The 25302-nt window shown below is 39.9% G+C and overlaps 1 protein-coding gene across 2 annotated transcripts in view; it reads left to right on the top strand.

Annotated features, from left to right (window-relative positions):
- The first annotated feature begins 3979 nt into the window (after window positions 1-3979).
- Window positions 3980-25302, top strand: part of TBPL1 (TATA-box binding protein like 1) — a 35776-nt gene continuing 14453 nt past the window's right edge. Inside the window, exons 1-2 of one of the 2 annotated variants that reach the window (XM_059177513.1) lie at window positions 3980-4587; window positions 9866-9948. The gene's annotated coding sequence lies outside the window, so the exon portion shown is untranslated. The remainder of the gene's footprint in view (window positions 4588-9865; window positions 9949-25302) is intronic. The other variant, XM_059177511.1, reaches the window with a different exon arrangement.

Genomic DNA, 25302 nt, shown 5'->3' with positions numbered 1-25302 from the left:
AAGACTTCCGTGCTTCAGGAGCCTGTCCGGGGGATAACACTGGAACCACGAAGCAAAACACTTTCCTACTTCAGTGTCTCTCCAGCCTTTTCTATTGATAAAACTTAACATTCTGATAGCTAGCAAACAAGAATATTTAGGATCAAGATCCATCTTCACAGAGCAGACACAAGGTGAGTTTGGCAGTGGGAGTGACAACTCCATTTCAATACAGTTGCCCCAGCTTAGCTCAGAAATCCGCCTCTCTGCCAATCATTATCACTACGGCAACTCCCATTAGGATGCACATTAGATTGGAGAAAGGTAAAGAGTATGCATAGTTCCCCAAATAAGAGGTGAGAGTACTCTTCCCAAAGGAAGAGAGGTGTTCTGAGCTGACAAAAGTATACATGTTTCCTACATGTTATCCTTTGGCTGTTCAGTGCACATATGCATACACATACGCACACGCACACACACACACACACACACACACACACACACACACGCTGGTTTTTACTTACCTATAGTTTCTCTTAACATAAAGCAACTATACCTTATGTAATTGAAAATGTGCTTAATTCCTGTGCAGTGGGAGGGGAAAACTCAAAGTCACATCCAGCCCAAATTCAGGATCTTTAAGTGTAGTCAGTCTTCATAAGGTCCCCATCTAGCTAAACAATAAATAATGCATTTTTCCCCAATGCACAAATATATAATAAGGGGATGGGGGAAAGGATAACAAAAACTAAAAAGAAAGGGCAAAAAGGAGACTCACTGTGCAAAAGTTGAGCATATACTGCATCCTGTTGGACAAGAATAAGGGTAAGAAGGGCTTCTCTTCTCCAGCAGAGAACTAAGATCTTTGGTCAGCCACTCTAAGTGTCAAGATTTCCTTTATCTATTATCCTCAAAGACCCTTCCTTACAGGAGTAGCGAGAAGGAGTTTCCAGGGACAGCTCCAGCAACTGTTGTCATCTCTTTGCTGATACAAAGACTGGGATGTTGTCTTAGACAAGCACACCAGTAGAGGCCTTTTGCAAGGATAAAGGCTTTCTGGCAATCCCTTAAAATTTCCTTGGCTGTCTGTCAATGTCATTTGGGGGAAATCCATTTGATTGTTATCAAAAATCTCATTGAGACAGTAAGCTTGAGTAGGTACTTTGCCTTTCTTGTTTCTATCTCTTGGAAACTGGCCTAACAACTCTGTCAATCACCCTGCATCTTAGTTCACTGTCTTTGCCACAGACTATCCATGACAGGGAGAGAAACAGGCTGGGATTGTAAAGGCAGGTTACAGCTTCAGACTCGATCCCCTAATTTGTGCACCATTCAATTGGAATAATGCGAGAAATTACTTTTATTTGGTAAGGGGGCATAGTGGAAGATATTTGAGAAGAGTCGTGAGGAATGAGATATCCCTGACTCCACTGCCTTGCTGGGGATCTACAGTTCTGGTTAGTGTATGAACCTTATGGCAGAAATTTTAGTTGTTTCAATTGGCAGAGTAGATACTATATAATCATCATCAGTAAATCCATTGGCAGAAAGGCCTCTTAACAGCTACATAAGTATCATCCTGTATCACTGCTCATCTTTTTCAGAAGGGCTCTACTGAACCAGTTGTCTGTATCATAGCACTAAGGGAACAAGAAGTAGCCAATATATTCCAATAGGTTGATTTTTTAAAAACCAAGTTAATAAAGCTAGAAGCCTTAGTGGGCATAGCTAACTGTTGTGAAGGATTACTGTTTGTCTGATTGTTTTTAGTTAGCAACCCAATGCAGGCAAATGCTTTCGTAAATATAAAACTGCATGCTTAGATTCCATGTTAGTGTTAAATTACTAGAAGTTTTGAAAGTCTCCTCTTAATTTCTAAAGCTATTTCATTGCTGATTTCACTGCAGTTTGCAAACTGGCTTTGGTCCATACACCACATTTTAAGTAGTACTGATCTAACAGATAAATTTCACTATTTTCCCAGCCAAGTTATCAATTTCTGTGTTAATGGACAGTCTTAGTTTGGAACATATACTGTATATTCTAACCCCACCTGCCACCTGAATAATGAATGATATTATAATCTTACTGGGCACCTAAATAATGGAGCATATTCTAAGACCAATGAAGTCCACAGACTGTATCTCATTGCCTTACTTCTTTTATCTTGTGAATTTCTTGGTCAGAGGAAGAGTGTATGGGCTAATGTGGCAGTGTACAGACATTCAATAGGACTATGGAGAATGGTGCTTGCAGCAAAACCAAAATCCATTTCCAGAATGTGGAACCGTTGTTGTAAGACAAATCGTTGACTAATGTATGACAAAAGGGATTCCAAAGTAAGAGACATGCTTTATACCAGGTCGCCTGCTAGTCCCCTGAGAGAAAGTTGCTTCATAAAGACCTTAAAATTGGTCACTGTTGCAGGAAAATTGACTTTACAGCAATGGCACTGATCATCGGATTACGGCATTTCCCTTGCCCATTCCCTTGGTAAATCACGTTATGCTGCACATTAAAACGCTTCACTTCTCCCAGCACTTGGAAGAAAATCCAATCTCTCTTCTATGTCTACAAGGCACTAAAGGTTTAAGGCCTTCGTCTCTCTCCAATTTTATTTCATGTCACTCTTTCCCTGGATTTGATCAGGATGCCCCATCCACCCCAACGCTCCAGCATAGCAAACTTTTAGCCTCTTGCTCCCTCTGCCGGTAGCACTATGAACATCCCTTTCACTCCCATCCCTTCCCGGTAACCGCTGACGTTACCTCCAAAAAGTCGTCTCTCCCCACTAACACACAGACATAACTTTCCAATCAAGCTTCTTGTTTATTTTCTTCGCTTACACCTAACACAAGCTACAATTATTTTATATTATCCTAAAATAATTAGTACAGAAATTGAAACAAAATGGAAATTCCATAGATCTACAGGACTTTCAAATGCTCAGCTAGTCTTCTGAACAGGGTGGGAAGCAAAAGATCAAAAGGCATTCTTTGAGACCCAGTAAATAATAAAATACGCAAATGGTCGCATCCTCCCAAATCCCCTGAAATCAGCCCTCCTCTTTTCTTCCCAAAGGACAGTGGCTTTACCATTTTTCATACAAGAGTCACACCAATCAGAGGCCAGGCACCCCATGATCCCGCCTTGCGGCCTTTTATTAAATCAGAGCTGCTCCCGGCCTCAACCAGGGGCCGAGGCTTCTGAACTACAGCAGCTGAGCTCGGGAACGGAGGCCCGTGCCTGCCTGAGAGTAGGGCTCCGGGGGCGGCTCAGGGTTCTGCACTGCCTGGCGCTCCCCAGGCCGTTACTCGAGTCTCGCTCCCGCCGGCAGCGTCTCTCAGGCCACCCCCCCGAGGGCTCATCTGGCCCCAGCGCGGCCGTTCAAACTGGCGGGTGTGCGCCTCCCGGGGTCCCCGGATCATTCCAGGGCTGCTTAGGCGCAGAGCCGTGGAAGGGTCTCAGCCCCCAAGGGGCCCAGCTTGCGAGGGACCGCCCTCCTGCGCCCGCCGGTCTGAGCCTCGGCTGGACCCACGCTCCAGCCCTAGCCTGAAGCCGCGCTCTTCCCCGTCCATCCTTCTCGGATCTGGCTGCACCGCGTGAAAGACCCCGAAGTGCTCGGGCTCCGAGGCGGAGCCGCGACCACAAACCCAAGTTGAGTAAGGAATAGCGAAGGGCGAGGCGACGGAAGTGTGACCTAAACTCCCTGCCCTATCTTTCTGTCTGTCCATCTATCCATCCATCCACCTCTCCACCCCTCCGTCCGCCATCACCGCCTATCGCTGTATTTGGGGACCACAATTAGAAGTCCTTAATGAAACCTTTATCGGAACGCGTCTAACGGAAAACGCGCAATAGGACTTTTTCAGACAGAAAGTATCTTAGAAAATAAATTCGGCTGTTGAGAACTAGTTTTGCTAACTATGTTAAATAGTGGACCTTTAAGTTGAATGAGCTCACGAGAAAGTTCCGTGGTTTTGACAAAAAACTAAAGTCCTTTTATATTACACTGTATGTCAGGTATTACGTACTCATGTTTAAATATCAGCTAAAAAGGTACAACGGTCACTCAGTTTTGTTTTGTTTTCCAAAATCTTTTTGGGTGGTCCTCAAGAAAAAAAAAAAAAAAAAAAAAGTCTAGCCCAAGAGCAGTCCCTGTCCCCAATACCCGGACGTTGCCATGCCCAGGAGCGGGAGGGGCCTGCTTTGAGGAGACCAGGAAGGAGGAAGGGAAAGTAGGGAAAGGGGCGGGGGCGAAAGTGACGGGAGCAGTGAGAGCCGGAAATGACTGGCTAGCGAGGAACCCAGGGGCACCCTGTCCGGCGGCGCTCTAGCCCCGGCGCCCTGTCTCTATGCTCCCCCTGCGTCTGGTCTATTTATTGTCGCGGGGACGAAGCGGCCGCCCAGTACCCGGAACAACAAAGCGAGAAAGACGGAGCCCGAGCCTCGGGGGCTCCTAGCAACGGGCCGGGGCGGGAGTTCCATGGAGACTGGGGAGCGCGCCCGCCTCATCATCATCCTTGTCCTCCAGCTTATCCTTCGCGTCCGACGTAACCGGCAGCAGCGCTGCCGCCGCGTTCTCTGCCGCCGCCCCCTCTTCCCACGGTAACCCCGGAGGCGACCCTGGGCGGGGGGAGCGCGGGCGACTGGGCGGCCTGAGTGCCGGGGCTGGTGTGTGCGAGCCCGGCCGCGCTGCGGGTGGGAGGTGAGGGGGCGGACGACCGGAGGAGAGGAACTAAGGTGGGGGCACTTGGTCCCGGGGCCGAGGGAGGGTCCACTTCTTAGGAGGACAGGGTGATATTTGGGGAGCTCATCAGGGATAACGGCGTGGGGGCGGGGCGTCCGTGCCTTCGAGCGTTATCAGGCGGGGTGTAGCATAAGAAAAGAGGTATTTTTATTTTTCGTGTTAGCCACCCCGGGGAAGGCAGGAGAAGGGTGATTTCCCCATCTGCCTGTATGAAGCTCTCACCCGGAGGAAGAAGGATCGTGCAGAGATGCTAGGGGGTCCATTGCTTCCCGGAAAACTTCCAGCGGCCTGTGCCGCGGCGGGAAGGCTCCCGAGTAGCCCCTTCGCCGGTTCCTGGTGCTGGCAATGCCCACAGCCCCGCTTTATTATTATTGTTATTAACCAAATTAGGTTTGATGAAGGGTCTGGAGCTAAGGAAGAAAAATGAATTGTGGGTAGGGCTAAGCAAGGATGAGAATTAGGATAAGCGCTTAATGATAGCCAGTAAGAGCCCTAAAAGTAAATGTGTTTCGGAATGACGGTTTTTCAGACTCCTTCTGCGGAGATGTGCATCTGCGGGCTCTGTCAGTGTGCTCATTGCAATAAGACTCACAGTGCAGCCAGTCCACATCTGTGAGCTCTCTGGCTGCATCTGTCACCTGCAGTTCCAAAGCGACACCAGCAGTTAACCAGCGTGGGTTTGTGTATTTAGGGTTAAGAACAGTGCTTTAAAATGGGCTCGAGGAAAAAAAAAAGGAAAAGGAAACAAGGTTGGTGTGATTTTTGTGTAAAGACCCAATTACAGAATCCCTGGGAAAATTGAAAAAGAGAAATATAAGGAAAAATTTCAGCTATTGGAGCATAATCTGCTCTTAAAGTTTGAGAAAATGGCAGTTCATACAAATGGAGAAGGGACTTTTATCGCTATCTGTTCTGATGAATTATTCACAGTCGGCTAGTCCAGTTACATATTTATCAGCTTATATTACCTCTTTATGCTTTATATCTCTGTTTAATGGTTTTATACCTTCCCAAATCATTCCAGGTCAGTAACTGAGGTTTCCCTATGGCATACTGAAAAGGCTACATATACCTATTAGAGAATATAATTTTTGTGTCCAGTGAGAATAAAGCTCTTTTTATTAAATCGAGGATTAAAGGTGAAAATAAAACTGATAAGTCATAGAAGCAATTATGTCAACCACAGCCTCTGTTTGTCTCCCACTTTTTTTTTTGTTGTTGTTAAGTCTGGCTTGTCTTAAAATGTGTCATCCTTATCGTCAGCCCCCTCTTTTCATATTCTCTGCCTTCAAAATCAGAAACTGTAATGGTCTGCTACTGAGTGTTCTTCATTGGTTGACTGGTACCGGAATAGAGCTTTTAACTCAGGCATTTTCATGGAATTGAGATGAATTGAGGTTCAGTGTCTCTTGTTAAAGGAAGTTCACGGATGTGCAAAGAGGTGCGCAGTTTCCTTTAATGGGAAGTATAAACATTGGGAAACTTAAAATTGCATTTTAGGACTCCTCAGTGGAAAAACACAGTATTGTCACCTTTAGGTTAAAGAATCAAGGATTGTTGTTTAATCTTTTCACAAAGCTGTTCTTCTGTGAAGGATATCCTGGGGGATGACCACACTCGAGGCTGTTGGCTGTTGTGTCCCAAGATTTTTATAGTGCCTATGAAACTTAGTATATTTCCTCAATCTCAGGGTTGCCATCATGCTGACTTAACCCAGACCTATTTGTGTTCACCTCTGTCCCTTCTGTGTTAGAGTGGGGGTCAAGCCCTATCTTCCATCTTTAGTAACAGTCCCAGTTTCTGCATTCCCTGCTCTTTACTATAACATTTTCAGTGTTCGGTGATGTTTTAGTTTCTCTCCTTATTTAATCATGTCTCAATCAAAATGATTTTTTGTGCTATTTGTATTATTTGTTTCTTATGGATTTTTCAACATATGTGGTTCGCCTATATATCTTTTCCATTAATGTTACTTTGTTGTATTTTCCTTCTGTATCCCTCCCCTTTACTTGGAGAATTGGAGTGGTCATGCCACATGTCTGTATTCATTCTGTTTGTGCAATACAACAGGTTAAGAGCCTCATGCTGAGACTCAAAAGACTGTATTGAAATAAGGCATGTACAAAATGTTGTAACTTTGCCGAATTAAAGGTGTTTTTAGAAGTTCAAAGGGTAGTATTAAAACTCTAGACATAGTCACTTTTTTAAAGGTAAGATAGTATTGTAGATTTTACTGTGTGCTTTTAATTGAACCTAAGATTTTCATAATTCTTATTCTAAAAAAGTTTCCGTAACATCAGTCATTTCTGATTATTTTGCATGTGAATATTTGACTAAAATTACATTTTCCCAAATTTGAGGAAACAATTTCAGTGATTTCCACAAGTTTTTCTTTATGTGGAAAATTTTTGTCTCAAAATTTTTGTGGATATATGGTAGTTCCCTGTTTATCTGTGGTTTTGCTTCCCATGGTTTCAGTTATCCTTGGTCAACCATGGTCTAGAAGCAGATGGTCCTCAAAATGTTAATAGTAGATTAACACTAGGTCATAGTACCTACATCATTCATCTCACTTCATCTCAACACACAGACATTTTATCATCTCACATTATCACAAAAAGAAGGGTAAGTACAGTACATGAAGATATTTTGGGAGAGAGAAAGACCACATTTACGTAGCTTTTATTGCAGTATATTGTTACAGTTCTGTTTTATTATTGTTGTTAATCCCTTTCTGTGCTTAATTTATAAATTAAACTTTATCATAATTCTGTAGGAAAACTTAGTATATATAAGGTTTGGTATTACAGTTTCAGGCATCCACTAGGGATCTTGGAACATATCTGCCACAGATGAAGGAGAACTACTATATACGTATATAAAATGTGCAGAATTTGCTTTAAAGTAGAACAAATACATGTGAAATATGCAACTGAATTTTTGAGAGTGTTATTTCTTACAATCTATCACATCATTTAAAATAAATGTTGTATAATCTAGTTGAGTGGGTATCAGTGTTTTTAGGTGAAAGAGGTCTGTAATAATCTGATGATTGATTTCCTCCTGTTGCATCATCGACCATGTGATGAAATTATTATTGCTTTGAAAAATAAAATTATATTGATTTTAGAAGAATTTATAGTAGAGTATTTCTACAGTGTCTCTAACTGAAAACTTGTAGTGCTTTGAAAATTTAGCTGTGTTGTGACATTTGAATTGAAAAACAAGGATTTCCTGAAATTTATATTCATATCTGTTGCACCTTCAAGATGCCTGATGCCAAATCAGGTATGGACACCAGGATGAAAGATGTTTCTCTTCAGGTGTTTTTTGTGACCTTATAGATAGCAGAGAAACACTGTACCTGAATACCAAAACATGACACACAAATCTGAATTTTAAATCCTTTGTTACGTACTGCCTGGTGCTGTTGGTGTACAGATTTCGTCATGCCTGCTAAATTAGAGGTTTGTTGAGGATCAGGACTGTGAGTTGGCATCCTGTTGTGTATTAATGTCATGTAAGTGTATGTGCATGTTTGAAGATTAACATGCTAATAAAAGGAGATATATATATATATATATATATATATATATATATTTATTTATTTATTTTTCTTTCACTTCAGGAAGCTCTCTGGTAGATGAGGGCAGTCTTTCAGACATCTGATCTAATTAGTAATCTAATTCTTGATGCCTAAAATTTCAACTTTTTTATGCTGGCTACAAGTTAAAAGCAGCAAAAATTTCTCTGACATGATTAGGGCATGTTTTTTGTTTTTGTTTTGAAACCAATTCAGACAATAAAAATAATGGTTTACTGCCTAGAGTAGATGCAGTCTTTTCTCTTGTCCCCTGAATACCACCTTGGGAAGTTTCAAAAAGGAGAAAGAGTATATGCATGTTTGAGGTCTTTCCAGGCCATAGACGCAAATTTGACTTTTGATACAGCCTTTTATTAGGTAGGGAGATGGAATGTATGTATGTGTAATTGTGGAAAAACCACGATTCCAGAGGTATGTCATAAATGAAAAATAATCAGGTTATATCAGAAATTGTATTCATCTGGTTTCATCTTGCAACTGGTGATAAAATTCAAAGTTTGGTTTAAATGGCTTGTATTGTATGTGAGACATGCTGCTAGGGATCCTATTAAATGTTTAAAAAAATACACTAAGGTGATTTTGGGGACAGTTCAAATTGGCCTTCATGTAGGAGTCAATAGTGAAACTGTTTAAAATTTCACCAAGAAAATGCAGCACAAAAGTTTGGCTGGCAACTTTGACCACACGGAATTCATTCAAGCAAGAGTACTGCAAATCAGAGTCAATGTTGTGTTTTCTTAGGACATGTGTGGGTGACCCTTAGTATTTTAAGTCGGAAATTTTTTATTAGTTAAATAGTTCCAAAGAATCATGTGCTAACCTCCTTTTGCCCATCAATTAGAGGTCTTTTCATTGTGAGGCAGAACATTTTTTATCAAAAACCTCAACCGCGTTATGGGGTTAATACTAGCACCATGCCTGTGGGGGTTGCTGTGAGAGCTAAGTGTAAAGTACCAGAACAATGCTCAGCATAGTGAGCTAAAAAACTATGAGCTGGTCCTCCCAGCAGCGGTATTAGGCAGCACATTAAAGATGAACCGGCTGTATGCTTTGTTTCTTCCCTCTGGGGACTTTCTGTTAAAGCATTGGAATTCTTGATTTGCAATCACTGACTGTTGGACTCATCTCTGCCTTCGGTTTTGGCGGGGAAGAAAGCACTTTTTAAATTTTGAAGTATCACACAGGCATCTGGTTATCACTTAGGGCAGATGGACTAAGTAAAAAGAGACATCTCTGTTTCTTGGAAAAGGAAGGCCAACAAAGCCTGGTCTGGCACCACATTGCAGCTATTGAAATGCTATTACCCTGTGGACTTGACTGCTTATTTTGCTGTATGGTGCTTCTGAATAAAGGTAATAGACCCAATGGTTTCATTTAGCAGAATTCGTCTTTCTTTAGAGGGCACTATTTTTGCTCGTATAACCTGAAATGGTGGTAAACTTGAAACTTGTTGGTGTCTTTGTCAAGCCATTTAACTTGAGTTTTCTGTGTCACCATAAATGTTCTACATAGTAGCTTTCTTGTAATTTTAGAAGTAGCTGAAACTGCTGCTCTGCTCCAGTGATTCAGGTGGCTCAAGAGTGACTGCATACGATTGGAGCAGTATTTGTTTATGGTAAGGCTGGCACCATATACTGAGGCTTACCTAATCAGGGGAATAACTTGATCATGGTGGCTTTGTTTAGGGGGTTATCGGAAAGGTTAACTTTTCATAGTTAAATCCAAGTGTTTTAGTTCAGTTATATGGGCATTTGAAACTGCTGACAGTTTCATTTATACACTGAATGGCAAACTGTTCTTTCCCGTTTTGGCTAATATCCAGCTCTTGGATTTAGTTGATAGAATATTTTTATAAAATGTGTGTTACAGAAACATGCTATTAAAAATGTGTTTTACTTCAAATGTACAGGAGTAGAGTTTTATAACTCTTTCTTCCATGCTGTGCTGTTTTTGTTTGTTTTAGTTGGGCTTTATACTAAGAAAATTGGCCAGTATGCTTGTATTTGGAGATGTGGCTTTTGTTTTCCTGTTTAAAGAGAATGAAGTTTAGTTGATCTTGCTGATTTAGTTGCGTAGTCATTACATTGGCCAGATAGATTTTGTATTGATAGAGTACTGTTAACATTATTCCTATAGCCTTCATGAATTGTGGATCTGAAAAATAAGCAAAAAAATGGTCATGGCTATTTTACTGATATCTTTATAGATATGGATATAGAATATTGATGTATACATACACACTTAACCTATATCCTTTAGCTTTAGATATTCGAAGGACGAAAGTGGGAAATTTTTACAAAAATAGGTCTCTAAGGTGTCAGTATTGCCCAGAATAAAAGCCTGTTTTGAAATAAAAGTTTGACTGACACATTGTTAATGTTTCCTTAGAGTTCTTTCTACCAAACTTTCTCAGGGATAGGTGTTGCTGCCCTTGAGATACAAAAACAATAAAGCTAATGTGTAATCCAGAGGTTCAAATATGAAGATGGGAATTTGGTTATGACTATGGTCAACATTTATAGAACCTATCATTATTTGAACCTTAGCTAAGATTCACGAAACCTGAAGCTTTTATGGAAAAAGAACCCTCTCGAACCCTCTCATTTTTTTTAATTTCCCACATACTTGGTTGAGCAACAAAGCCTTTTTTTTTTTTTTTTTTTTTTTGCCCCTTACCAGCTTATGGCTACAGTGAGCCAGTGAGCTTCTTGGCTATTTCCAGTTATTGTATGCATGTGTAACCTAGTGACGTTGTAATGAGCATCCTTTAATTGCTCATGGGTTGACCATATCCCAGAATCCCTGCTGGTGTCACATTAGGGTAGATGTGGAAGGCACAATCAAGATGAAGGCATATTCACCTGTTCATTAGACCTTCCTCAGCATGAACTTGGTATGCTAATCTCAAAGGTACACCAGATTTCCTAATGCAGTTCTCTACTCCTTTTTTTTAATGGGGGACCTAGAGTAAGGTATATGACAGAGCTCAACAGTGTATAACTTATAAAGCCATGTGAATAATATGTTTATCAGCTTCTCAGCAGTATATTGTTAATGTAAATCTTGATGTCAGTATAGCGGAAAAAACCTCCGGCTGACTAGTGATCTTGAAATTTCTGCTTTAGTGCATAATACAGTACTGCTTGGATAATTGTTTAATTTGTGTGTCCATTAAGAAAGTGTGCCTTTTAATTCACTCTTTCTAGTCTTTTTGTTTGGGGCCTGTTAAATTGAAAGAGTATCAAATGTTTGAAGTTACATTCTTTTTTTAAAAAGATTTTATTTATTTGACAAACAGAGATCACAAGTAGGCAGAGAGGTAGACAGAGAGGCGGGGAGAAGCAGACTCCCTGCTGAGCAGAGAGCCCGATGTGGGGCTCAATCCCAGGACCCTGAGATCACAACCCGACTAAGGCAGAGGCTTAAGGCACTGAGCCGCTCTGGTGCCCCTGAAGTTACATTCTTAAGTTGTCTTGTGTTACTTATCCTTACTCTCACTTCCTAAAGAGAGGAAGGATGGCTTCATTATCATACCCATACCCATTCAATTGATAATTAATGTGTGTTAAAAGTAACTGACCTGTTAGCTAGTCTCTGACCAGCTATCCTGGAATGAATTTAGGATACGGATGAGTAAGGACCCTTGGGGTTACAATGGAGAGTGTAACTCTTGGGTGACAGGGAAAGGAATATATATATCAAAAACGCTGAGGATCCGTATGTATGTTTCAATTAAAACAGTTCTTTCCTTAACATCAGAAACATGTTCCTGTATTTGTAAAAGTTCCTAAAACACAATTACTTTTCAGGATTTGGGGATCTAAACGAAAACCAAGAATAACTTGTTAGCTGTATGAGCACTAAGCAGAACATAGCGACAAGGTAAATAAGGAAATAATAGGATGCTGCTAGAGAACTGGAGTGGTTTGGGGGAGACTAAGAGCTTACTTGTAATCATGGAAGATGTCTGCCCTTCCTACTTATTCCCCAGCCCCACCATTCTCTCTTTCAGTTGTTCTTATTCACTTAATTTAGCAACTCTTTATTGAGTCAATGACCATTTGCCAGCGAAGCCAAATTCTAAGGACACATGTTTGTATTAAATGGTTGTCTTCAAGGAGAGTGGTGCCTACAGTCTTGCACACAGTGTATGATACAGACAGTACCTTTGCAGCACCCTCTGCTTGGATTCCCTCTCTCAGAGTTTCATGACTGGCTCCTTACTTATTCCACAAGATCTGATTTTAATAATTTGTCTTCTCTGAGTAAGGTAAGAAGCCTGCCTGCATCATTCCCCGTAGAGTTTCTCTTTTGTCATCTTATTTCTTTCATAACTTAAATCACATTCTCTCATTGTTTTAGTTGCGTGTCTGTTTGTTGTCAGATTCTGCAGCTGCTGTGAAGGTGCCTTACCTGACCATTTTGTTCCGAGCTGTAATTCCAGTGTCTAGCCACGGTGCTTGGTTCACATCAGTTGCATGTTCAGTGAATCCAATTAAAAGTATGAGTCTCTTGAAGCAGTGAGGAAAGGGCATCGTAAGCAAATACAAAATTAGGAAAAGGTCTGCTATTGCAGGAGAAATGGTAGAAAGTTGAGATTGTTAAAGGGTGTTGGAAGTGGAAGATTAATTACAAAATGTAAATTGGGGACTTGGAGCTCACTGCATTCCAAGCCAACCAAGCGAGGTTCTGTTTTGTTCGTGCAAGAGAGCCAAGAGACTTTTTAAGCAGGGCTGTGGCACAATTAGGAAGATAATTCTGGCAGCTTATTTGGTAGATGGACTGGATCACGGGGATTGCAGGCAGAGCTCCGTTAGAAGGCTGTAGCCATAAGAACATGAGAAAGCCTAAAATAAAGTGCCAATGCTTTGGATGCAGAAAAGAAGCTAGATGAAAAATTCATGGGGTGGAAGAGAAAAAGAAGAGCTGAAGGATGATTCTGAAATCTCTGACTCAGGTGTGTGAGTGTTGGAGGGTGGCTCCATTGACTGAAAGTGGGAGTTAAGAAACCCCAAGTATTTCTGAGGGAACTGATTAAATTCGCATTAATTTTGGTTTAATTTAATGAATATGCCGAACAGCCAGTTAGAAATATGGATTCAGATCTCTGATAGGTTAGGATTGATGTAGGAGCCATAAGCTCAGAGACAGCAGTTGAAGCCTGGAAAGCTTAAAGAAAAAAAAGGATTTATGGGAGTGATTTATAACCTTCAGGGATCTTAAATCCATTGAGAATATGGGGGGGGAAAAAAGGGGGCCTCCTCATATATGCACCCAAATTTTTATGTATACAATTTCAAGGGGTCCCTCACCTCTGGAACCTGTTGATGAGCTTTTCAGGACTGTCGTGGATTTCAGTGAAGGTCTTCAAGTTTAAGGAGGAGACAGAAGTATTTGAGATGGAAGGAGAATGTAGGAAGAGTGCCTCAGAAGCCAATAAATAGGGGATGGTGAAGGAGAATTTTGAGAATCAGGAGTGCCTAGTGTTTTATTTTCTGGAGAGGCCCAGTAGGAGGGAGTTTCAGCTGTGACATCAGATTCAGAGGTGAGCCACACATTCGTAAACATCTCATAGCATGCAGAGGACAAGGCAGACTGTAAAGGTTTCATGCGTGAATCCAGTTAAGGAAACAATGCACGGTAAACAGTGTGCAGAAGTCTTGATGTTCTTTAATGATAAACAGTCCTGATCTGAGAATAGAGCCCATTTTAAGGACCTGCTGAAAGGGAAATTCCATTATTTTGATGACCTATTGTGGCGTTTCAGCCCAGTGGCTCTCTACTGGCTGCCCATTAGAAACAACTCAGAAAGGTTTTAAAAAATTAGAGCCCCATGAAGGTTAGTTAAACAATATCTTGGGGCATTGAGGCTTTTCATAGTTTTCATTTTGTTTGTTTTATCTTTTTCTTAATAGTTAAGAACTGGTGTTCCAATCAGAAAATTTCGTTATCGCTTTTGTTTTATGTTCTATATAAGAATCCTTTCTTTTACTTGTATGTTATCTAATTACTCAGCTTAATATTGTGCTGTTTTAAATTTTTTTTTACTTTCTCAAAGATCTTAATTTCCAGTTTAAAAAAGTTAGAATTTTCTTCTACTCTTCAGCTCCATTCTCCATACTGTTTTTGAGTGATGCAGCCCCCCTTCAATTAAAAACCTGACAGCTGGGGCACCTGGGTGGCTCAGTGGGTTAAAGCCTCTGCTTTCAGCTCAGGTCATGATCCCAGGGTCCTAGGATCGAGTCCTGCATCGGGTTCTCTGTTCAGCAGGGAGCCTGCTTTCCTTCCTCTCTCTCTGCCTGCCTCTCTGCCTACTTGTGATCTCTGTCTGTCAAATAAATTTAAGAAAAAAAAAAAAAAAAAACCTGACAGCTCTGAGAAAAATAAGGAATTCTTAATGGTGCTTACATGTGGAATTAGTATTCATTCTCTAATCCTGTTTGCTTTTATTTAAGTATGTTACTTTTTTTTTTTTTTACTAAATAGTAAAAACTATTTTTTAGCCAGAAAGTTTGCACTCTGTATACTATTTTCCCACCAGCTGACTTACCTTTCTTTTCTTAAAATGGTGGTCATGCATGGCATAGACCTTAGGTGGGTTGTCTGCACAAGAGCACATGGTTTACATGAGGGGTAAACCTGTAAAAGCAGTTGCAAGGAAACTGCCAAAATAGAAAATTGTACATGTTGTGTTTTCACCTGGCCGTTCTTTCTCTTGATTAAATTCTTGAAGAGCTGTCAGCATTCGAGTTTGCACCCTGTATTCACACCCCTGAATAAAAAGCAGAATACAGAGAAGTTTGAACTTGATGCGTTGTCAACCCTAATACCAACCAAGCTGAAAGAGGGGTTATTTGGTTTGTTAGCCACCTGGTGAGTTAACATGTACACTTACAAAGAAAAAAATAACCTTTCTAAAAGTATGCACTTGTATTAGCTTATTATCAGGTAATCGCTTAATTAATCTCAGAAATTATAGCTATTTATGGGCATAAGTTAGGACAAATATCAAGATTCTCTATAAAGTGATAAACTAACTGGTTTTTGAAATGATAGCCCATAATATGGGAAAATACAGACATGTAAGACCTGCTAGAGAAAATTGATGCCTTACAAATAAAATAAAATGAACATAATAAATTTACACTTAGAAATGAATATGATAAACAGTTGTGTTACAATTTGACTTTTAAATATCACTCTTCTGTCTGTTTTTGCTGTACCTAGCTAACACAGGGAACAGCTAGACCTACCTATACATAATAAACTTGGTCAGTTTCTTTTTCTCTCTCTCTTCCTATTCCCTTTCTCTCCTAATCCCTCTCCCTCTGCCCCAAACCCCACACAGTCAACACTTGGTTTGAAATGGTTTTGTAATTACTGGGGATTTAAAAAATGCTAAATTTGGGACGCCTGGGTGGCTCAGTTGGTTAAGCAGCTGCTTTCGGCTCAGGTCATGATCCCAGCGTCCTGGGATCGAGTCCCACATCGGGCTCCTTGCTCAGCAGGGAGCCTGCTTCTCCCTCTGCCTCTGCCTGCCTCTCTGTCTGCCTGTGCTCGCTTTCTCCCTCTCTCTCTGATAAATAAATAAAATCTTAAAAAAAAAATGCTAAACTTATTTTTTGAAATACTAATTTTGCTTACTAGATAACATCAAAATTATATTCCTTGTTTTTACCCCCTTGCTTTTAGACTTGAAGGAACATGATCTGTTTTTGTGTTCCAGAGCTTTAGGACCACAACGAATAATCGGAAATCCTTTCCATTTTTGAGCATTTCTCTATTCATGGAAGATGAAGCAAGGAGATTATAATTGTAGCAATGAGAATAGCTAAATATGAATGCTTACCATGTGCAAGTACTGTACTAAGTGTTATGCATGAAACATCATCTTTTGCAACACTCTGTAATAGGTTCTATTACCTACCTCTTTTTTATAGATCAGGATATTGAAGCACAGAGGCATTAAATAACTTGCCTAACATGACACTACTGGTAAATGATAGAGTCTGGATTTAACCCAAGTGATCTACTGCAGAATCTAAGCTCTTAAACTTTAGGGTGTGTGAGAGAGAGAGAATGAGTGAGTGTGTATATACTGCTTTTTGATCTCAAACTGTTAAGCTCTTGCAGACATTTTTTGGAATGTGTTTAGTATCTCAGGACCTGTGCTAAGGCTTGGTACAAAAATAAATGAGATTTGATCATGTCTCTGAGGAGTCTGTTGTCTATGAAGGAAACATAAATAAATAAGAAATTTTATTGTAGTGTGGGAAAATGCTGGGATAGTGTTTTACATAGCAACATGGTAATGGGACTCAAGAGTAGGGATATCCTCGCTTGGTCTTAGGGATGAGATGTCTTAGTTCCTTTAATTTCTTTTTTTACCCATCATGGTTTTAGTTACCTTCTATACTAGGGTTTTCCAATTTTTACCTGTAATCTGGACTGAACTGTCCTGAGTGATGATCTCTTATCTGGTTGTCTGCTCTGGACCTCCCTTTGGATGTCTCACAAGTTCCTTCAATTCAACATTTCTCCAAAAGAATCCTTACTCCTCCTCCTTGTCCTATCTCCTGCAGCCTACTCTCCCTCCAGTGTTTCTGTCTCAGTACATAGTATCTTAGGCCACAAACCTGGAGTCATCCTCCGTCTCCCGTTTTCTTTTCCCCATATCAGCCACAAAGCTCTGTTCCCTCGTCTCCCATAATGTCAGTCTTCTGTCTACTTTTCATCTTCATCCATCCTGTTCTCCACTGCTGTCCTCTCTCACCAGGACTGTTCCACTAGACCCTGACTGAGTTTCCTGCCCATTCTTATCATCCAGTCCATTCTCCCATTACAAAAGTGCCAGTGATATATTTTTAAAAAGCAAATACGTCATGTCATTTCTTGCTTCTTTCTAGTTCCCCCTTACTCTTGGGATGAATGTGAAAATCCTTAATATAGCCCAGAAGGCATGATTTGACCCCTCCCTGCATTTGCAGCCTGATCTTTTGCCATACTTTCCACTCTAGCCATGCGGGCCCTTCTTCATGTATGACTAGTTCATACTCTTAGCTCACTTCACAGCTGAGAATACCTGCTATTCCCTCTACAAGGTCTTGTTTCTTGCTGGAGCCCCGTCCCCTAGCAGGAGGCCTAATGCTTAGATTTCTAGTTCATTGTTACAGAATTGATTGAAGGTGATGCTGAGCTATAGAACAAATAGAATTTTAGCAGAAGAAATAGTATAAGCAGGCAAAAGGTTAATATTCTTTAACATGTAAGAGCTTGCATAAATCAGTAAGGAATCTCAGAAGGAAAATGAACAAGGGATCCGAGACAGTTAACACAGAGTAAATATGAGGAGCAATACTTTTTAAGTTCACCCTCATTAGTATTTAAGAAGTTCACCCTCACCAGTTAATTTAATTTTGCTTTGTCTCATATCTCAGATTGCCAAAGACTTTGACAAAATATTTCGTTCAGTAGACATGACCGCATATACATGTGATCTCAATCTTGTTTAATATGCAGATAAGTAAAAGGATTCAGCAGCCTAGAAATGTGCCTATATGAGCATAGGAAAAAATGATCACTTTGGTAGAACTGTGAAGGACTTTTCTCTGAGTATTTTTTATGTAATCAGAAAATGACATGCTATCTTACCTAAAAATGATGCATTAAGACCATTTATTTGAAATACTAAGAAATCTCTCCAATGTGTGCCTGGGTGGCTCAGTCGGTTAAGCGTCTGACTCAGTTTGGGTGCAGGTCATGATCTCACAGATCCTAAGATCGAGCCCTGTGCCCTGCCATAGGGCTCCACGCTCAGTGGAGAGTCTTGAATTCTCTCCCCCGCCTCTCCCCCTGCTTGTATGCCTTTCTCTTTCTCTTTCTCTCTCTCTCTCTCTCTCTCTCTCAAATCTGAAAGAAAGAAAGAAATGGATCTAAAATAAGGAATTGATACACCTGATATCTCATCTTTTGAGTTTGATTCCCCAAATTTCAAGTTGTAGTCAGTAAAATACATTATTTCTCTTCGTTTCTGTAATAATACATAAGTTAATATTAGCATTGACTCATATGGCATTACTTTAATTGAGCTTATGATTTGCGAGGTGCTCATTAATTCCTCAAAACAATCATGTGATGAGTAAATGGTGTTGTGTACATTTTACAAATAAGTGTAGAACAGTTCAGAGCGAGTCCACTGTCACATAGCTTCCCTGAGGATCCAGGTTTTCTTTATAAGTAGGTTTTAGTACATAATGAAATAGTGAAATTCAAGCAGGCTACTGTTTAAACATTAATATGAGATGGATATTAGATTATTTTTTAAAGATGTATTTATATACATATATATTTTTTAAAGTTTTTATTTATTAGAGAGACTGCACAAGCAGAGGGAGGGCCAGAGGAAGAGGGAGAAGCAGGATCACCACTGGGCAGGGCTCCGTCCCAGGACCCTGGGATCATGGTATATATTTTAGAGACTGAGAGCGAGAATGAGCAGGAGGGGTAGAGGGTGAGGGGGGAAGAATCTCAAGCAGACTCTGCACTAAATGTAGAACCCAGTTCGGTGCTCGATCTCACAACCCTGAGATCAGGACCTGAGCTGAAACCAAAGGGTTGGACGCTTAACCAACTGCACCACCCAGACACCCCAGTATTCTTAAATCACAAAATATCTTTTTAACTGAAACTTTTTCACAAGAGTGTAAACCATTGGCATATCTTTTACTAAGCACTCATTCAGAAAATCAGCATTGTTTAAATTTTCTTCCACTACCTTTTAGGCACCATTACAAATATTTTTGTTGACTGAAGCATAATATTTTTTCCTTAACTATTTTTTAAAGTAGATAGTTGCTGACAAAGCCCTAGTTGTTGTTAGTTAATTTCCAGGAAGAAAAAAAAAAAACAGTATTTTTTTAGTTTTCTTAATATGGATTTAAAAAAATTTAACAGTTTATTTTGATGCAAGCTGTTTACATGAATGCTACCTGCTTACTGGTCTTCAGAATTGGTATTTAGACTAAGTCATAGATAGTAGGTAGAGGCAAAAGTAATGAAGATGCTTTAACTCTCTGTTCAACTTAATATGATAATGGTTTTGTATATCAGATACTTTTTGCTTCATACTTGAGTATTTGGTTAAATGTTTTATGTAATACAGGTGGCGTAATATATACTCCTTTCCTTTGGAAAGTACAAGCGTTTTTGAGGCCAGGACTACTGTTAGTAAAATTTTCTTCCTGCGGATAGAACACAAAATGCCAACCCTAAGGATGGCCCCCTAAAATCTAAGTTTTTGTGCCATGCATGATGATGTCCTTCTGATGGAATGGCACGCTGCCACACGAGTGAAGGACTGGGGTTTGGGTCATGTGCCTATGCTTTGCCCCTTAGTGGTGCTAACTAACACCTGTCTTCCTTACTGCCCCTTTGAACACAAATTAATGTTGAAGGGAAAATGGTAAGTTGAGAATTGGGATGTTAATTTAACTAAACTAACATAATAGCTTTAGAACTAAAATCGGAATTTAGTGTATAATTCCTAAGTGTGTCTATAGCATGTCTGCTTCTACGATGTTAGAATCTGGGATTTTAAAATTAGATGGGATTTTAGAAACCACCTAATCTCTTCATCCACTGAATGGAAGACTCCTGTAACATTCCTAACTGTTGGTTAATTCTCTAGCCCCATTGCCCCTTGTCTCGACACTTCTGTTCTGCAGAGCCTACTGCTTTGCAGGTACTTGTTTATTGGTGTAGCTTTGAGAGATCTTCTATGTGACTTTAACTGGTTCTCTCAGGTTCCTTTTTATTCAGGTATTTGAGAACAACTGCTGTCTTTTCTTTCCTGTGCTAAATGTCCTGAGACTTTCCTCACACACTATTTTTATATTTCATACCATTCTACTTTCCTCTGGATATCTGGTTATCATTGCCCTCTTTAAATGATAATGTTAGGACATTCTAGATGTTTCAGTCACCAAAAAAAGGCTATCGCACGTCCTTTGCTCTGGACACTCCTATCTAACCCCTCTTTCATTTGTTTGTTTTCTAAGTGATTACAATTTCATGTTGGCTTAGTATGACCAAGTGTGATGTAAAGTATTTTTATTAAAGACTTTTCAGATAGAATTGTAGGGAGAATAGTATAATGGGCACCCCCATATCTATCCCCTAGTTTTAACAGTTGTTGAGATTAAATAGTAGCACAGTATTTTTTGGTTCTAAAATACAATTATATCTACTATCCATATCTGTTCTGTACCTCAGAGTAGGTCGTCCCAATTTGTTTGATTCCTGTGGGAAGGTGCCAACATCCAGGGGGCCATCTGAAACCATACCCAAATCTAGTGTTACTCATAGTTCAGACAATGAAAAATTCATGTATTTTAATGTAAGTTTTATATATGGCATGCTTCCATGAATATTTTAGTATGCATCTTTAAGATATAAGCATATTTGTCTCCATCAGCACTCTATCATTCCATGTAACAAAGTGAATAGTAATGCCCCAATATCATCTACCACTCAGATCCATTCTGGTTGCTCTCAGATATTTCTTCCAGCTGGTTTGTTCAAACCAGCCTTCAGTCAAGACCATGACAAGCAGATATTTTGTTTATCTTAATAAAAATGTGGGCTTTAAAATTTGTCAGCGTTACATTTTATTTTATTGATACTGCCTCATTGTGCTAGCCCAGGAATTGAGAAACCTTTTTTTTTTTTTTTTTTTTTTTTAAGGCCTAGACAGTATCTATTTTAGACTTGCGGGTCATTTGGTCTTCCTCATAACTGCTCAGCTGTGTCACATAGCCATTAGGTAAATACTTGAGCATGGCATGTTCCAATAAAACTATTTTTTACAAAATAGCCACTGGCCCATTGGCCATAGTTTGCTGATCCCTGCCTAATCTGTTGAGATCTCAACTCTTTCCATCTGTTAATTTGACTGTTCTACGGTTTTGTATCAGTTCATTAAATAATACTATCTGACCATAAAATTCAACTACCTGTGAATCCATCAAACAGTAATAGCTCCCATTTAATGAACACATACTGTATGCTATGTACTGGACATACATAACTGTATTTAATCCTAAAAGCACCTTGAGAGGTTGCAATGATACCACCGATTTCCAGAAGAGGAAAATAAGTAAGGGATCTCCTGTGCTATTAAACAGATGTGAAAAAACACTGTCTTTTAGAAGGCTAAATGTTAGCTTGGTCACAGGCATGTGTTGAGAGACTGTTAAGTAATCTGTTTGAATCTGGGCACAAAATGTCTACTTCCTAATGTGCTATTTTGAGAGCTTCATAAAGAATAAGAGATTACTTGGATGGCTTGCTTTGCTTGTAGAAAAGACCAATTTCCAGGAGACCATGAGGGTTCGTGTTGTTTGCAAATTGCTCTATATTCCTTCTTCCCCTACTTATGCCATTCCTCAAATCATGGATGGTAATTCTGTGGTTAGAGCGTTGGAGGCCCCTCCCTCATTAACCTCAGATGCTACTCGAATACACTTGAAGTGGCTAGAATCTACTTTTCTATATCCTCAGGTTTATTTTGGCTTTTTAGGTTCTTTTGGCTTTTTACTGGATTTTAGGGGTATTTTTGCCTTGTTTTGATGACAATGTTTATTGTAGCCTTTTCAGTTTAAATATCTTTCCTGGCGTGGAAGATATAAAATGAAGTGCAGACATAACTGGATTTATTGCACTTCACAGATACTGTGTGTTTGGCAAGCGGAAGGCTTCTGACAGCCCTGCACCAAGCAAATCTAGTGGCACCATCTTTCCAGCACTCTGATAAGTCTCTCAGTATTTCAGACTTAACTCATTATTACTATATTTGTTATGTTGATCAGTGATCTTGGATGTACCTCCATAATTGTTTTGGGGCACCACAAAGTATACCCATGTAAGATGGCAAACTTAGGAAATATTGTGCATGTCCGACTGTTCCACCAACTGGTCTTTCCTCTATCTCTTCTCACACCCCCCATTCCCTGAGACACAACAATATTGAAACTAGGCCTTTAAGTGTTCAAGTGAAGGGAAGAAATACACAGCTCTCACTTTAAATCAAAAGCCAGATACGATTACACTTAGTGAGAAAGGCATGTCAAAAGCTGAGGTAGGCCAAAAGTTAGGTCTCTTGTGCCAGGTAGTCAAGTTGTGGATGCAAAGGAAAATTTCTTGAAGGAAATTAAGGGTGCTACTCCAGTAAACACACAAATGAATGTGTGCATTCTTGCTGATATGGAGAAAATTTGAGTGGTCTGGATAGAAGATCAAACCAGGCACCAGATTCCCTTTAGCCAAAGACTAATTCAGAGCAAGGCCCTAACTCTCTTCAAGCCTGTGAAGACTAGAGAGCTAAGGAAGCTGCTGAAGGAAGTTTGAAGCTCGTAGAGGTCAGTGCATGAGGTCTAAGGGAAGACACCATCTCCATGACAGAGAAGTGCAGGGTGAAGCAGCAGGTGTTGGTGAGGAAGCTCAACGTGCTCCCCGGAAGATCCAGCTGACCTCACTCATGAGGCTGGCTGTACTGTACAACAGAGTTTAAATATAGACAAAACAGCTTTAGATTGAAGAAAATGCCATCTAAGGCTTTCATAGCTGGAGAGGAGAAGTCCATGCCTGGCTTCAAAGAATAGGCTCTTTTGTTAAGGGCTAATGCAGCTGGTGACTTGCAGTTGAAGCCAGTGCTCATTCACCATTCTGATTGTCTGAGAGCCTATAAGAATTATGCTAAAGCTACTCTGCCTGTGCTCTAGAAATGTAGCAGCAAAACTTGGCTGACAGCACATCTGTTTACAACATGGTTTACTGACTATTTTATGCCCGCTGTTGAGGAATCAGAAAGAAAGATCCTTTTCAAAATATTACTGTTCATTGACAATGCACCTGGTCACCCAAGAGTTCTGATGGAGACATACAATGAAATTAATGTTATTCTCATGCCCGCTAACACAGCAGCCGTTCTGCAGTCCATGGATCAAGGACTCATTTCAACTTGCACATCTTACTTTTTAAGAAATACATTTCCATAGGGTTAAAGCTGCCACAGATAGTGATCCCTCTGGTAGATCGGGCAAACGAAATTGAAAACCTTCTGGAAAGGACTCACCATTCTAGATGCCATTAAGAACATTTGTGATTCGTGGGAAGAGATCAAAATACCCAGATTAACAGGAGTTCGGAAGACCCTGTTTGTCCACCCTCATGGATGATGAGGGGCTCAGGACTTCCATGGAGGAAGTGATTGCAGCTGTGGTAGGAAAAGCCAGAGAAATGAGAATTAGAAGTGGAGCCTGAAGATGGGACTGAATTGCTGCAACCTCATGAGCAAACTTGAATGGATGAGGAGTTGCTTCTTACATATGAGCAAAAAAGTTTTCTTGACATGCAGTCTATACCTGGCGAAGAGGCTGTGAAGATTTTGAAGCGACAGCAAAGGACTTAGGTAGGATATTACATACACTTAGTTGATGAAATAGTAGGTTTAGTAGATTGAGAGGATTGACTCTATTTTGAAAGAAATTCTAACAGTGGCCCAGTGCTGTCAAACAATATCCCATGCTATAGAGAAACTCTTTGTAAAAGGAAGATCCAGTCCATCTGGCAAATTTCATTAGTGTCTTATTTTAAGAAATTGCCACAACTCCAACCTTCTGCAGTCACCACCAGATCAGTCAGCAGCCTTCAACATCAAGGCAAGACCCTCCACCAGGAAAAAGATTGACTTGCTAAAAGCTCAAATGATGGTTAGCATTTTTTAGCAATAAAGTACTTTCCCCCCCCCTAGGTGAAGCAAATATTTATTTATTTATTATTATTATTATTTTAATTTTTTGTTTTTTTATAAACATATATTTTTATCCCCAGGGGTACAGGTCTGTGAATCGCCAGGTTTACACACTTCACAGCACTCACCAAAGCACATACCCTCCCCAATGTCCATAACCCTACCCCCCTTCTCCCTCGATAAAGTACTTTTTAAATAAGGTACATATAGTGATTTTTTGTAAACATAATGCTGTTGCACACTTAATAGACTACAGTATGGTGCAAACTCAACTTTTATATACACTGAGGAACCAGAAAATTTTTTTGACTTGCTTTATTGAGTTCTTCACTTTATTATGGTGGTCTGGAACCGAATCCACAATATTGGCAAGGTGTACCTGTAGTCTTTGATGCACTTTGTCTTAAGAGCCAGGAGGTGGCGGTGTTTTCCAAGTAATGCTTTAAGGTTGCAGTTTGTGATGGTTCGCCGAGTACTGTTTTTAAATACTGCTTGAAAGTCAGAAAACCTAAAACAAATTTGTTCTTATCCCTAAAATCGTTGAGTGAGGAAGAAGCTGCTTCCACTTCTATGATGCATTTTTTTCTAAGACTGACTTAAAAGTTTTTATTGAGATACAATTGACATGTAACATTATGTTTCAGGTATACAACTTAATGATTCAATGTATGTATGAGTTGCAAAATAATCACCACACTATGTCATTAACATTCATCACCACACATAGTTGCAAATTTCTTTTCTTGTCATGAGAAGTTTTAAAATCTCTTATCAGCTTTTAAATACAGGATACAGTAATGTTAACTCTAGTCACCAGGATGTACATTATATCCCCAGGACTTACTTATATACCAGAAGTTTGTACTTTCGACCACAATTATAATGCATTTAATAAAAAGCTAAAAATATAACATTTCCTGAAGTTAGGACAGGTAGTTTTGAACTTTGCTTTTTATTAGAAGAAAATATTTGACAACTCATAGTAGGCATTTACCTGAGACACAGGACAGAACACCTGATTAAACAATGGGCAGTGAGAAAGTTATTGATAATAATTGAAATCAAAATAGAATTAGCTTTATTTTTCTTATAGTAACTAATATATGTGTTTTACTACACTGTACAAAAAAATGGAAAATTATTGATACTCATATAAAAAAC

The sequence above is a fragment of the Mustela lutreola genome, chromosome 6, assembly GCF_030435805.1.
Source record: "Mustela lutreola isolate mMusLut2 chromosome 6, mMusLut2.pri, whole genome shotgun sequence".
Taxonomy (NCBI): Eukaryota; Metazoa; Chordata; class Mammalia; order Carnivora; family Mustelidae; genus Mustela; species Mustela lutreola.
This window is presented reverse-complemented; position numbering and strand designations above follow the sequence as displayed.